Source organism: Falco peregrinus, chromosome 3, assembly GCF_023634155.1.
Source record: "Falco peregrinus isolate bFalPer1 chromosome 3, bFalPer1.pri, whole genome shotgun sequence".
Classification (NCBI taxonomy): Eukaryota; Metazoa; Chordata; class Aves; order Falconiformes; family Falconidae; genus Falco; species Falco peregrinus.
The window spans coordinates 28,757,463-28,773,122 of record NC_073723.1 but is presented as its reverse complement, the minus strand read 5'-3'; the positions used below and the strand labels follow the sequence as shown (position 1 = coordinate 28,773,122).

General features: G+C 47.3%; 1 protein-coding gene across 6 annotated transcripts in view; it reads right to left on the bottom strand.

Moving 5' to 3' along the window:
• NCALD (neurocalcin delta) overlaps positions 1–14,638 on the bottom strand; it is a 60,769-nt gene extending 46,131 nt beyond the window's left edge. For 3 of the 6 annotated variants that reach the window (XM_055799521.1, XM_055799522.1, XM_027777670.2), the window contains exon 1: positions 14,456–14,638. The gene's annotated coding sequence lies outside the window, so the exon portion shown is untranslated. The remainder of the gene's footprint in view (positions 1–14,455) is intronic. The other 3 variants (XM_027777671.2, XM_027777672.2, XM_005230984.3) reach the window with 2 other exon arrangements.
• Between the last annotated feature and the right edge of the window lie 1,022 nt (positions 14,639–15,660).

The following is a 15,660-nucleotide window of genomic DNA, read 5'->3' as shown; positions in this document are numbered from 1 at the left end:
GACCACTTTACAGAGATTACTGGGTGACGGCTGCATTTCAGTGTTGACTGAACCGATGCACAGTAAGAGGGAGGAAAGGATTTCTGAAACATCTGTATGGCCTTTCATATCAGCTGGTCCTGTGCTCCTGGGCCAAGCGGGGCCATTTTTTAAGGTTTCTGGGTTGGCAGGGACTCATGGGGAGACCAGCACAGGACGGTCTCTCATCAGGCACTGCCCGACCCTACCAGGGCACAGCAGCTGTTGGCGCTTACATCTCTCATTGTCCATCCTTCTTGTTCAGCAGCATGCCCAAGACTGTCTTGGTTGTGACAGGGGGTGGGGGCACCTTGCCCCGTGCTCCCCTCCTGGCCACACCATAAGAGACATGGAGGAACCCCTCCATTTATTACCTTCACGCAGCACTGCCCTAAGTGCACGGGGCTGCTCCCATGGCCACGGGTGCACAGGCACTGCTTCATTGCTCAGGCTCTGCATCCCCGCATCCCTGCGCTCCCCATCCCACATCCCCATCATTGCAACTTGTATCACCCTGTTGCTGGGTCTCCTTTCCTCGCTAGCCTCAGCACACCCATTCCTCCACAGGGAGAAATAGGGCCTTTAGATATTCATGGCTGGAAAGCACTTCATGTAACAAAATAACATCATATTCGCCCTTTGATGTGTCTTCTCTATGTTTCAAATGCTATAAATGACAATTCTAAGGAGGGCTGCTCCTGCAGTAAGTAACACAGATCCTTTGGATGCTGCAGGGTGCGGGAGACATTTGATTCTGCTGTTTAACTATCATCAGGTGCTCACAGGCAAAATGTCAAGAAGTTAACCTGTATGAAAGTGGTCAACTGGCCACTTCACGGGGAAGAACGCAGGTGGAAGGGAGCTGTTGCTCTAAGATACCACCTTGAACCAAGTTTCCTGTTTTCCTGTGAAAATTGTCTACCCACGATTTGAAATAGCAGTAAAGTACAAAACAGTAGTGAATTACACCAAGGCACTTCACTTTGTAAAACAAAAACTAGCTACACATGGGTCTGAAAGTGGAGAGGAACACCATGGTCCTCTGCTATCTGGTGAGCTTCCAAAGGGCAGCACCAAGTGCAGTGAAACTGCTTTGAGGTGAGACAGAAAGATCGACAGCCCATCATCTGAAGTCTCTGCCCACATTTTGGCTATCTCATGAGCTTCCTAAAATAGCTGAAAACAAATGCCAGAACACCTAACAAATGCATCTGATGCCAATTTCTCTTGGGGGCTGTGCAATATAGTTAACCACTGCTCCCATTAAAAACACCAAACCTAATTAGTTTATGTAACTGCATTAGATGGAGAAGGTGCATGTTGCTGATAGTTGCTTAGTGGGAACACAGCGTAGATCTTCCTTTTGTCCGCTTATAATTAAAGCAATCTTTTTGTATATTAGATTCAGTGGCTTATAATGAAATGCAATAAAGATTGCTGGAGTAAATCACATTTTTCTTAATATGTTTAAATAATTTTATGGAGTCTTTTATTGATTGGAGGAGGAGCAGTTTCAGGAATAATGTGCTTAAACAGACGTGACAAACCACCCAATTACCCAGCACTTCTCAAGGCTAACGCCTGAAATAACAAGCACATCACACAACGGTACCACTTCCATTTGTGCCAGACGCCTGAGAGGCAGCGATCATAAACCTCTGCAATGGGTAGGGTGGGGGATTTCAGCAATAACTGGGAGAAAACCTGTCACTGTATTGTCTGCGTGGACAAATTTAGCATGCTGTGAAATCTTCATCAAATTTACCCACCAGCAAAATTAGATAACCAACTTTAAGTAGTAAGGAATAGGGAGTTATGTCCAATTGAGCAGTGGCAATTTGGACAACACTGATTCTTCAGTGGGAAGATTGAAACAAAACGCAAAACATGATACAGAACAAGTAATGCAAACACTGATGAAACACACAGGTGGTTGAATAGGCTTTTATTACCAGAAGAAACAACTGTGCTTTAAAACAGGATCACATTTTGGTTGAAAAATGAACAAAATCAGGGAATTGTACATTAGAGCCAGGTGCTTAATGGAACTAGAAACTTAAGAGAGTTTTTGCTTTTATCTGATGGTGCTTGGAAGAAACACTTGTGTTCAGTTTTGTGAAAGAAATGTTTCCTATTGTTGAGCTTTCCTTTAGAAAGACATATTTCTGTTTCACCGGATAGAGCAGTTGTGTAGCTATAAATGCATGGCAGGCTGTGCAGGACAGATCTTTAACTACACCTAGCCTTCCATGAGTTCACTGGCAGACAATTGGTCCAGGTTAATAAGGATTAAAACATATCAAATGATTCTGAAAAAATGCCTTAATGCTAGCCTTCCTAACCCCCCTGTTTTATCTGGAGCAATATGAGCACAGCAACTTTTGTTTGTAAGTGAAAGGGTAAACCTTACACTTCCATGCAGTCATGCCCATGTCCTGCTTTACTAAAAACTGGGGTCCTGCTTTACTAAACCCTGCTGTTCAGAAGATTCACACCAATATCCTTGTGCTCTGTAGGGCTGCGATGCAAAGCTGCAAATAATATCAGAGTGCCACACTATGGCTTACATGAAAGGGCCTGCCAAGGCATCATAGTCATGGTCATGTTTGTCTGACTGGGATGGCCACTAACACAAAATGATTTGCCTGGGGGTTACAAGTGAGTCTGTGGAGAAGTATAGATTAAGACCCCCACCCTGAAGAGTCCCAGAGTGACAGATTTTTGCCCTCTACCAAATGACGTAGCCTACCTCTGCTCGGTATCTGATAAATGAACTGCATTTCCAGCATGCAGCAAGGTGGAAGGCAAGTGCCATCCCGCTGGCTGCATGGCCAGCAACAGCCCCAGGGACAGAAGGCTACTGCACCAGAACAGAGGCACAGGCAGCTGGATCTGAGCGAGAAATCCAGGGAAAGTGGAAAACACTCCATGTCTAACAGAGGAAGTAATAAAAACAATCAGTCAAACCTGCCTGAAAAGCTGCAGGCAAGGAGATAGGCAAATGCTCCCCTGGCTCTCTTGAACTCCACTGACATGTTCCGAGGCCAAAACCGTGAAGGTTGAATTCAACAAACACAGAAGCACTGGGAGAAACTGCATTCAGAAATCTCCTTTGCTTTTTTACCTCTTTCAACCCTGGAATTTTACGAAGAGAGCACCTGGATATCGCTTCCCTCTTGCAGAGCGGAACATGAAATACGTGACAGCGCCGCACGGCAGGCACAGGCTGGGGGGCTGTGGCAGCCAGGGAGCTGCCGTGCCATTACGCAGCGTGCAGTGCTCACTTCAGGCAAGGGAGGGTTTAGAAAATGGGTATTAGGCACAACAAAGCATTAGAAAAGTGGATCATGCTGGTTTCTCATTGAGAAGGTTAATACAGGTGATAACAATTTACTAATTCCGGAGAAACTGAGGAGCAGAGAGGTGCGGTATTGGACATCCACCTCTGCAATGTTCACGTTTTTAAAATAAAAGGATTAGAAGCTAGAAAAGGATTAAAACTGAACCAGGCAGGGTGAAGTGTGTCTGCCAAGGATCGATTAAAAATCAGCGTCAAACCCACACATGGGGGAAAGAAACCCCTGTATAGAGTCAGGTCAGCAATGTATGTGATAATGTCCCTCTATACAGACAGCTGAGTAAAGAGCCTGTTTCTCTATAGACCAAAGGTTTTTCTTTATCCTTGCTTCTAGCCACGTTCCTCACTTCCTTTGCTTCGGTCCTATTAAAAACCCACCGCTTTGTTTGACAGACTGGAGCTGCCAGCCTTTTCGTCATGCTCCAGCAGGCTGGCTTCCTGCTGGTGGCCATGGTGAGAGCTTGCAGCTCACCAGCTCTCCCCAGCCTCGGGCTTCAGAAAAAAACACGTTTCTACTATCAAGGTTCTTTTTTCCAAGGATTCCCATCCAGTTATGCACAATGACATTTACCACATCACCTGTGACTGAAGCAAATGCATGGGGGCTGACTGGCATAGCCATTCCCTCATCCATGAGACTGGAATTTGTATCCTCCTGAAGAGTAGTCATGTGCCACCTGCCTCATGGGACGCCCCAGTGGCACATGCTAAGTCCTAGACTGGGCTTGGGCACCAGCTGGGAGGATATGAATTGTCTGGGAGCAAAACTGGGATAGGGACTGCTCCAGGCAGAAAGATTTCGATCTCTGAGCTCTGCTGCTGGGGATGCTCCCTGCTTCTTGTAATACAGACACAGCCAGTGTCCATAGCACAGCCACAGGCATTACCTCAGGAAACTGAATAGTTTCTCACCTACTTGTATGTTAATGCTAAAATAAGAAATATCAAGGTTTGGGGGAAGTAAGCTGTTACATACTGGAAAGGGGTATTGAGAGAGGGTGATGAATTAGACTCAAGGCCTAAATCATTGGGACACATCCTGCAAGTGGCTGCGGGCTCTGTGAAGCAGGAAGGGCCAGGGGAGGTGGGAATGGTGGGGTGCTGGGGGATGATGCCTGCCAGGTGCTGCTGCTGTCCAGTGACACAAGCAAGCAAGGGCCAGGGCATCTCCATCGCAGCTCTGCACGAAGGCTTCTGCCTGATTTTGGCAGCCCTCTGCTCACAGCAACGCAGAGCCCAGAGCCTTGCTCCCATGCTGCGGGTACGTGGGTCCTGCTCTCCACTGCAACAGACGCTGCTCTTCACATATGTGTCAGTGGCACCCCTGAATGTCAGCCCCAGTGGGGCTCAGCCCTTGTACCCTTAAATACCAACCTCGGTAGTCTTGACCCTTGCACGCCAAATGTCAGCCCCGTGGGCTCAGCCTCTGCCTGCACACAGCAAGCCCATTGTTGGGGATATTCCAGACCCCAGAGCGGAGAGAGGGCTCTGGTGTGGCTGGTCCAGCTCCCCAGCACCCCATGTTTAGCAGCAGCATCTGTCCAAGCAGCATGAGAAGCACCTGGGTCCGGCCACCACCTCACACAATGCTTTTCACTATGACTCTGGGGATTTCCACCGGGAGGTGTAGGCACTGCTGACTCCCATGGGGCAGAGCTGGGGGGTCCTGTGTGCTGAAACTCCCCCATGCAGAGTGGGGCAGCTCCTCTTCATCTCCCCACGAGGGCCGTGGAAGGGATAGCTGGTCTCCAGCCAGGGCAGTGAGGATGGCATGCTCCTCCCATTCAGCATGTCAGTGTCGGTCAGCCACACCAGAGGTGAACTGCTGGGATGTGGTGACAGCAAGTTGCTGCTGTAAGCATTTAATTTTTAATTCTTCTCAGGGCTTCTTTTCCACTGCCCCTGGTCCCGTGTTCCACCCCCCACCCCCCCCCCCCCCCCCCCCACACCATCAAGGGAAGGCTGCTGGCACCCATTTCTGGAGCTCACCGTGTTTGGCTGCATGCCTGACCATCAGGGACAAGAGAGGAGTGTCCCTGGCCAGCCCAGCTGGGTGCTTCCAGGAGCAACTTGGGAGCAGCCGCTTTCCCAGGTCATCATTTAAGGACAGGACACCTGAGTCAGCCTGAGGGCTGGGTCTGCATCCCCAAGCAGTGGGATCTGCCTGCACCACCAGGCCTGGGGCCAAGCTGTCTTGGGCTTATTTTCCCCTCCTTCTCCTTCAAAGGAGTATCCACCAGCAAGACAAACTTTTGGTCAAGTTGGGCTACAAAGACCTTGGATGGCAGGAGCACACTGCCTGCTAGGGCACCTTCCCACCATGCTGGCCATAAGCACATCCCCCGTGTAGCTGGAAGCCTTTCAGGTATGTTCAGGCTTCCCCTTTGAAAGAAGAACAATAAACATTTCTCTGCAAGAGCAGCAGCAAGCTGCACAAACCCGAAGCTTGTCCCCAAGAAGCACCACTGAGGGCTGTCAGGAAGGAATCATCACGTTCATAGAAAGGAGGCAAAATTGCCTGGAATACTGGGAATTGCCACTTGCCTAGTAGTCTGGCATTAGGGGCAGCTTGGAGCCCCCTCGGTGCAGACACAAGACCGTGTGCAGCTGTCCGGCTCCAGCTGCAGATCCCTTCCTCTCCTCGCTCAAGCCATTCCTCTGCTTAAAAACGTTATTTTGGGAAAGAAATGAATAGTAGGAGCAGCACTGGAAAAGCACGGGGAATTCAGCAAACAAAAGAAAAGCTGCTATTTTCAAAAATGCCTCAAACTGGTAACTGTGGCTTGTTTTAACCCCTTCTCTCCCAGCTGCCTCTCCACTGCCCTGCCTGGAGTGCCATCTGCAAGTGTGGTGGGAGCCACGCGTAGGGAAGGTGTGTTTTACTACAGGCTCTCAGTACGGTAGCAACACCTCAGTGAACTAATAACTGAACAGATGGTAAACTAATAGTGAAATACACTTCAATTTTTAATCAGATACTTTGAATTAAGTGAGGTGGGGGTTTCTGCAAGGGTCCCTGTGTCTAATAAAAAGAGCAAAAGTCAGGCAAGCAGTCACCCTACTTAGGGCTTCTGTCACATTTTCTCATAGAATCAGAATCATTTCGGTTGGAAAAGACCTTTAAGATCACCCAGTCCAACTTTCACCTAGCATCTCTGAGATAATTGCGGTTTTCTAATTAGGGCAGCACAAACATGATGTGGATGTGGTGAGTGGGGGGGGGTCTAACCCTGCACAGCAGCTCACTGCCTGTGGTTCGCAGAGAAAAGGCCATCACTGCTGCAAGAAAAGAAACTGAATCTGCCAAGACTGCAGATCCAGGTAAACATTATAAACTGATCTTACCAAATTCACCAAGACCCCCATGGAGGTGATGTGGAGTATGTTATACTGTTGTTTCATCAGCTCTCATTTATCCTTGCCACCAGTGTGACCAGGTCTGCAAGGTGTCTTTGCAGCTCAGGTCAGCACTGTCACGGCTCTCTTGGCTGTGGCATCCTGCACCAAAGGAAGGAACAGGTAACATCTAGGCCACCATTGCAGGCAGCTCTGCAGGTCCTCCTGACAAAAGCAACCAGCCACCTTCCCTCATGGGCTAAAACCTAGCAGAAGAGAGGCAAAATAAGAAAATTGGTGGAGCCACTGCCTTGATGATGCTGGAAGAAGAATGATTAAAGTCTGAGCTTGTGTTTCCAGTTCCTAAAGCGACACTGCTCTGCTTGAGTACTGCTGTGTGTGTTGGCTGGGAATCTCACGGATGCCATGGAGCCAGCGGTAGGGACGGGGGCTGCTCTCTCACGGGCAATCTTGATTTCTGAATTGTCATAAAAGAGTTCATTTTGTTTCTGGAAGATGACTCCAAACACTGTTCCCTGGATTTTCCCTTCCAAGAGAAGTATGAGAAAATAAAAATCTATTTTTTGTTCAGAAAGAGAAGCGTTCCTCTTTTCACTGCCCCTGACCTTCCCAAACCCCAGCACTTCTGCCTTTCACTGAGCTTTGCTTCTCAGCTTTTACCTTAGCAGGGACAAGGGAGACTTCCTTGGCAGGAGTCACTCAGCTCCTTCATCAGACTCTGATGCTAGAGGTAAAGCAAAATGTAGACAGTCTTTGTGCAGAAGTGTCCGCTACCCAGCAGCTCTTCAATAACTCAGAGACCAAACAGTCCCCTACAGACCTCAGAGCTGTAAGTGGTTTAACATGATGTGCTGTCAAACATTACATGCCTTGCAACTCACGCTGGGGATTTTGATTAAGGAAATGCTCCAAAGAAGCAAGGAAGAACTGCAAATTCTGATAATGTTCTCAGTTTTTAGTAGTAATGTAATTGAAAGTGAATGGTGAAGTGAAATAATTGAAAGCGAAATCTGTGTGCTGTGTCAAATCAAGCAAGAGGAGACCCTGGTTAGGCTGAAAGAGTGTCCTTAGCCAGCCATAATTTTGCATTCTTCTTGTTCTCATCAGCTGTGAAATAAGTCTACAAAAATGCAGGCTACCCTTCAGATGAGACTGTTTTAGTAGGGTCAGAACGACTTTATGTGAAAAACCTCGCGCAAGATAAACAGCTCTGAATAGGATGCTTGACAGACAGGTCCAAAGGAAAACAGACAGTGTTTCTGCTGACATATAATTGCTCTAATTGGACCTGGGCTTGCTAAAATGGTGAAGTTAAAGAGGACTCTGCAATCATGCTGCCATTCTGCGCAAAAGAATACTGTTGTGATAGGAAGCATATAGCAGTTGTGGAAATAATAAACGGCTTTGTGCTTGCTTCCCCCTGGTATCTTGGATTTGCCATTAGGAACACACACACAATATAAGCAGAATATTTTCTTTAGAGTTAAAGGTTCTCAGAGCTGAATTCCTTCATGGCTGAAGTCTCTTTGAGTATTATTCAGTTGAAGTTAGACACTTCAAATGACCTGGATCCATTGTGTTTTTGCAATCCTGGAGGAGACACAGAAAGTCTGTGTGAGGCATAATCAGGGAATCTGCCTGCTCTAGGTGGAGGGAATTTAGCGAGGAAAGAAGCTGACTTTGACCTTCTTCAGCTTTAACTTGTCTTCTCTGGAGTGAAAGCCTGTAAACTACCTGATCTGCTCATCTTCATAAAACCTTCATACACCTAATCTTGGGTCTCTCCAAAACCTGATCTCTTCTATAATATGAGAAAAACCACGAAGCTCTTAAAGGCAGAATCTATGTCCTCCAGTAGCACGTACTGTGCAAGGGTTGACTGCGCAGTGTTTCTGCATCCCTATTTTGAACCCAGCATCCAGCAGAGGAAGCAGCCCTTTTAGCCACCCATACATCAGACGGCAGCAGAACGACAAAGCATCACTGTTAATGTAGGAAGCATTTAGCTTTCCTGACCCCTTCAGGCAGCTCTGTTTGACAGGAGTGTTGGCTGGCCCGTACGGCAGATGCCCAGGGACACTGGGCAGTGCTGCCAGAGGTCCCTGATGGGGCAAACCCAGCAGTGCAGGAACAGTGAAAGCAGAACGGCCAAGCAGCAGCAAGCCTGCCCCAGCCTCATCCTGCTGTCCCCTGGTCACTTTGTCCTGTCCAGGGCTCTCCTTTGCCCACTTGCCCCATCCCACCCGGTCCATCGTGCCCCTGCAGCAGGCCAGCCCAGCTCTGACCCACTTCCAAGGCCCCGTTCTCTCAGTGGTGAAACTCAGTACACTAAGAGGCTTTGTGACAAATGTGGCAGGCATAAACCTGTCTCAAAGCTTTGCAGCCCCAGTGTGCACCTGCTTCCATGCACAAAGCCAGCTGAAACACTGCTGCTCCTCTGGAGTTCCTAAGTAAATGTGCAAAAATATGGGTGTGATGCTCAGGAGCTGCCCACCTGCAAACGGCACTCACAGAGGACTCCCCAAACAAGGCCACTTATCCAGAAAGAGCCAACCTGGCTTATTGCACCCTCCCTGACAAAAATACCTTCTTGGGTCATCTGCAGCAGCACCCTGCAGCTCCTGCCCTTTGCTCACATTGCAAATACCAGACCTAGGTTGCAAGACATGCATCACCTGAAATGTGAGCAATGGGGCAGACATCCTTCCCTGCACCCAGAGAAAGTGCCAGGGTGTGGGTGGGTGCAGGAAGGTGGCCCTGGGCAGGTACAAAAATGGTCTTGCTTCTCAGAGCACACTGCGGGTGACAGTGTCCCCAAGTCACTAAGAACCATGTCACCAGCCAGCCTCTTTATCCATGCAGTCTTGGGTTCAAAGTCAACACTTCTCCTGCCCTGCCCTGACTGGAGGAGTGCTGTGACTGTCTCTCAGCAGGAATGTGAGAAATGTATGGGGACATCAAAGCATCAAACATGGCCCACACTCAGCTTCTGCCCCCTCCCGATGCCAGCTTTGCTTTGTGCATCAGAGGCTTTGCTCCATGTACGGGCCTATCCAACATCCCAACAAGATGGTGGGAAAAACTGGCCACGGATGAAGCTCTTCAAAATAGCGTCTCACACAAAAATAGACAGGGTTTACCAACACAAACCCAACTAAAAAGAGAGGTTGTCTTAATTTCCAGCTAATGTGTCTATGATAAGCCAAAGATTGTAACAAAAATAGTAAAAAGAGTAAGGATGGACATTGGTGAGATTTATGCAGCTAAAACTCTGCACAACACTGTGAACATGTCCAGCAAAAAGTCTTGAATTACAAAACAAGAGAAATGGAGCTAAATGGAGACCTCATCCTCTGCTCTCTCCTGTGAGAGGAGGTATTGCTGGGAATTCCGGGCACTGAGCAAATTAAAACCAGCATTTCAGCCCAAACTACAAGCTTCTCGGCTTTTTTGTGTATAAATCAGATCCTTACATTATGTCAGTGTCATTTTGTGGCTGAAAGCAATTCAGCAACTATCAGCACAGCCAGACTGAAATTCAGCAGAACAGGATCTGAGCACTTCAGCTCTTAATGATTAGATGTTTCTGTGGAAATGAATCTTACAAAAAAATGAAGTTCAGCAGAAAGTTGACAGCGTGTAGAGACCGCAGAAGGGAGAGGAACTCTACAACTCGGCCTTTACATTTTCCACCTATAGGATTTCAACATTTGTTGAAGTTGTAGTGAGGGCAGCTTCTTCACAGTGCTCCCTCTGGGAAATATCACATTCAGCAATTCCTGAATTACAGTTTCTAATTATATTTTCATACTGTAATGCTGTCTGAAATGCAAATTTGATGACAGAATAATTCAATACATGTAAAATAATTACAAGATTACTGTTTCTGAAACCTCAGCTCATACTCCCTGCTATTTAAGAAGATAAATTTAACAGCAGCAAAAGTACAGCCAAAACATAGTCTATTTTTTTAACTGTTATCTGACTATAAGTCTTCACAGATTCTGGCTCACCATGGAAGATTATTTCTAAAATATGACTACCAAAAACATTCCAGAGTTAGGATTTTTGTTACTTTAGCTTGGAACCAACAATCAGGTCAACTTTTTTTTTTTTTTTTTTTTTTTTTTACATTCAGAGTACCATATGCATGGCATCTGCATTTAATTGGAAAAGCAACTGTTGATTAAAATGTCAAATCTCTACTGCAGCTCAGCTATCGTTTAAACCAGTTGTTGCTAATGTTGATGATGCAGGACATTAACACAACGTAATGATTTTTAGCAGGGTAGAAACGAACTTCTGCAATATGTAATTTAAGAGCCTGAAACTCCATACTGCTATGTCAGTTCCCAATGTCTGATGATTCCTGCCCCCATACAAGGGATTTTATTACCCCCTGAATTATTATCTTTAGTGCAACTAGGACCTTTAAAAAGATGTCAGAAACCTTATTCTGTTTGAAAAATGCAGGAAGGAGTCAGTGCTCTGCGTTGCAAGGTTTTTTTTAGGTTGTATTATGCTGATAGCCTAAATTTAGACTGTCATTGCCCATCAACTCAACCAGATCAAGGTAGAGTGTGTTATTATTACTAGGCTAGAGGCACCCACAGCTCGCGTCTGGTTTTAATTTCCTTGGCTGTATCCAGCTGTGTGAAAAGTGACTCAAGGAGATCGCAGTCCTGGTTTTAGCCAAGGTCTCTCCTAAGGTGATGTGCTCTGGTTCCTCAGGACCTGCTGGTCTGCTCGCCCTTCTCCATGGACAAGGAGGTTGTTGGAAGAGATCATCTCCTCCTCACGTGCATGCAAGGGGGTGTCTTTGCAAATGATATGAAGGCTGATGGGAAGTATGAGGGTCAATCTGGCCTTCCCAGAAGAAGGTGGAGTGTCACCAAGCCTGTGTACATGTCATTTTTTTCTCTCTTTTAAGTCAGAGGATTTCAAGTCCAAGTAAGCTGGCAGTTTCATGGCTGTGGCATTGGGCAGAAGATGAGGGATGGGCTGCAGCCACCTTCCCCCTCTCTCAGCAATAGGAAGAAACCTACAGGCTGTTTGTTCTTTTGTCATGGTGGCTGAAACCATGGTGGGGCAGAGGTGGTGGGATGCTTAGCATTACATTGCCTGGCAACTTCGCACACTCCCAAGGTAAAATCCAAGTGTTTGTTGAAAGGGTTTGCTGCAGAGCTGACCAGCAAAATTGAGAGCATGAAATCACTAAGCAAAGGCATGCAGCCCCGAGACAACCCTCACACACTGTCCCCTGCCCTTCCCTTGAGGAGGAACCTCTGCTTTTTCCTCCAGTCGCAGACTCTGGCATTGCCTGTGACCTGCCTGCCTGCCTGCATCTTGGCCATCCCCACCTCCAGGGCTCCAAGTAGCCCGGGCCAATGGGAAGCTCAAATCCCCCAAAGACTCGGCTGGAGGAGACAGAGCTGGTCACTCTGCCAAGCAGGACACATCCTTGTGCAACCTCAGTGGCACTCACCAACTTCCCCAGTAATACTGCCCCTCAGACCTCTTGCCACAATATGTCCAGGACCCTTCTGGTAAAACATGAAGCAGTTTATTGTTCTCCTCTCTCACGTCAAGTTAGTGCTTTTTGAAGACTTGCTCAGTATCACTAAAGTGAGATATATCCATCCTAGCTAGACATGATGAACCTATTTTTAAAATACTGCTAATTAATAGCTCTTGAGCAGAAGTGGCATCAATTATTTTTCCCCTTGCAGGTGTTTTCAAGGCATCGAACTCACCAGGACACTGTATTCAAGCCTAAATAAATGAGATGAAGCCCCAGCCCTCACCAGGCATCACTGCCACACTGACGACTCAAGTCAAACCTGGCAAGTGACTGCAGTTAGACATGGAGCCAAACCCTCCAGACGTGAAGGTGAATGACTGTTCTTGACTGGCAGATGCTGCTTAGTGCAAATCTGTCCCCTTACTCCATGCCCCCATAGAGTAAGCTGGTGAACCAGCAGATCTTGGAGGACAGTGAGTCGCATTGACTGCTTCCCCCTGCCCTCCTCTCCTACCCCACTGCTCAGACACTAGGGAGACTCACATGCAGGTGGGGGACCACAGCCGAAACACGTCTCCCCATGCCATCCAAGAAGCAGCTGTGCCCAGCTCAGCCTGAGACGCCAAGAGCCCACTCCCCACAGAAAGACTGCACTTGGGGTGCTAACACCTCCGCATCGAAGCCGAGAGGCTCCTGTAAACCTTGATGAGGAGCCAGCCAAGTTTCTCATGCACTGATGCATTGGCATCAGGTGAAGAATTTAACAAAGAAAATCTAAAATATTTCAGCCCCGCCCCCCCAATTGATATTTTAGGTACAAGAGTTAAATTGGAAAGAACAGATGAGATAACACCAAATGAAATGGTTTAGAGGGTTCAAATGCATTTATCCTTGTTGCTCTGTTAAGAATGCCAATTAAGCCACAACTTTCCTTACAGAAGTGCTTTCAGTTTTAATCTCTGCCTTGGCTCCCTTTCTGAAACAATTACTTCTGCTGCATTTGGTAACATTAGAATAATTTTTATAGATTTTTTTAATCTTTTATTGCTCCATGTTTCAAATTGTTTTGTAGCCTCATGATTGTTTCAGAGTGGCAGCTGCTTTAGAAAACCATTACCATTATCAATAAACCTTTTGAACTTTGGGAGGAAGGGAATCGGAGTATTTAATTAGAGAAGATAAGAATGATCTAGCATACTTTTCCAGGAAACAACAGACACGATGCTTCAGCTGTAATTTGTTCTTAAAACAAATCTATATGTTCCCACACAAACAAACTCAGTCTGTAGCACTAAACTTCTTGAGCCCTGCGATCTCCTTCCCCACAACAGCCCCCTTGGAGTAAGTGCAATACAGAAACAGACCCCAATCCCCTCTTGTTTTTACAAAAGACCCAAATAGCATTTCATTTTTCATTTACTGTGGTGCTGTTCATGCTGCAGTTCTTTTTTTAGCTATTCTGACTGCTCTCAACCTACAACAGAAAAAAAAAAAAGGCAAAAACCAAGCCATGTGTGTGCATGTGAGAAAAAGGGTAAAAGCCTGTGTTACAGCGATGTTGCTCTCTTGGCATATTTCAGATAATTTTTCAGGAAGCTCTTGATCCTTTCCTCTGTAAACACTATACAGTCAAGAGTGCTGTGTGCCCCAGGAGAGGGACCAAAAGCCTGTGGAGTGTGCAGGCTACAGGGACTCCGTGTGAACAAAGATGATTTAAAGATTCAAACTTTGGGAGTTGGATTTCAAGCTGTTCCTAGCTGCATCAGCTTCTGGCTTCTCCCTCACTGCACATGTTGGGCAAAAAAACGCCTGAATTGGGCAGCATTAAAAAACTCCAAGTCCCAACAGAAGTATAAAGCTGTAGAGATGCCCAAATCAACACAATACCTAAACATAATTTCTTTTAACTCCCGAATGCATTAGCCTAAGATTGCTCATGTTCATTTATATTCCTAAAGTGTCAGAAGAGAACAATATCATTTTATTCTCTTTTCATGGATCATTAATCCAAATTTAACTCTGCTTTGCAGTCTGCACACAGAATTAGTAACTGGAAGCTGCTTTGCATTTATCTGATAGTGCCGGGCTTGTTCATCAAGGCAAACTTCCAGCCAAAACAAACAAGTGAAAAAAATATCAGTCGCGATAAGCCGCTTTCTATTCTATTTCTTTTAAAGGATGAAAAAAAAAAATAATAATACCTGACGAGAACATAAAGCAAACGGTTACCTCACACTGCAGAAATGCAAGTTTTTAATAGTCCATGCTCTGGCAGCCCCTGAGAAACAGCAGCGGCGGTGGCGGCGGGGATAAATCCAGCATCCACTGGGTTCTCACAAGGCTTTGACTGCGCGGCCGAAACCGCAGGCTCTGCCTCCAGCTGACGTCAAGGCGGCTGTCACATGGCCAGGCGCAAGCCCAGGGAGCACTGGTTGTCCTGGCAACCCCAGCACTGCTCTGAAATTATTTCAATAGGTCATCTGTCATACTGCGCGCACATTGGAACCATCACGGGCGCCCGGACAACCCAAACACCAAGGGCTGGCTAGAGCTGGCTGTGCCGAGGGGTTGGTCCCATCGCCGACGCTCTTTTAACCCTGTCCCCATAAGAAAAAGCACCTCCCTCTTCCTCTTCCTCCTGCATCCTCAGCTTCCAGCAGAAAAAAATCCCCTTACACACCTGGCTTGCTCAAGCAAAAGGGCAAAGGCACTGCCTTCTGCATGTACTGGGGCACCTCGGCGATGCGTAGCCAGGCGCTGCACCGCCTCGCTAAAATTAGGGTCTTTCAAAATGACACACAGCCGAGATTTTATTCATAGCCACCGAGATTCACATTTGGTTGCCAGCATCAGCAGTCCTCGCCAAGGCAAGGAGGGGCGGCAGCCACGCGGGGCTGCAGGCTGGACCCCAGAGGTGTCCGGCCAGCTCAGCCTTGCGTCCCTGAGCCTCGGCCACCGGCCCTGCTCGCCTGCCTGCGATACTTCTCCTGCTGCTCCCAGCAGAATGTCCTGGGAATGGGGACGAAGCAGTGCCTGCCTCCGCCAGGCTCCAGCTCTCACTTCTGCAGCCTTATCCTGCAGGCAGAGACACAACACCAGTGTCTCAGGTTTCCTTGTAACTCTAGCTAAAATCCACTCCTTCCCCCAAATTTCCTTTTTTTTCCTCTCTGCACAGCATCTTACCAGAGCCCACAGCACCCGCATGCACCAGGGGCAGGACACGGGAGAGGCCGGGAGCAGGGAGAGACTTTCACCTGCAAGAAGCAGGGAGGAAAGGCAAAGTGTCAGCAACCAGAAAAATACTCCTGTGCTCATCTGAGTCAGTGCTGGTGACTGGTGCACTAACTGGCACCCAGGATATGAAATATCAGGAGCCAACACCAATAGATGGTGAAAGTGGAAGCAG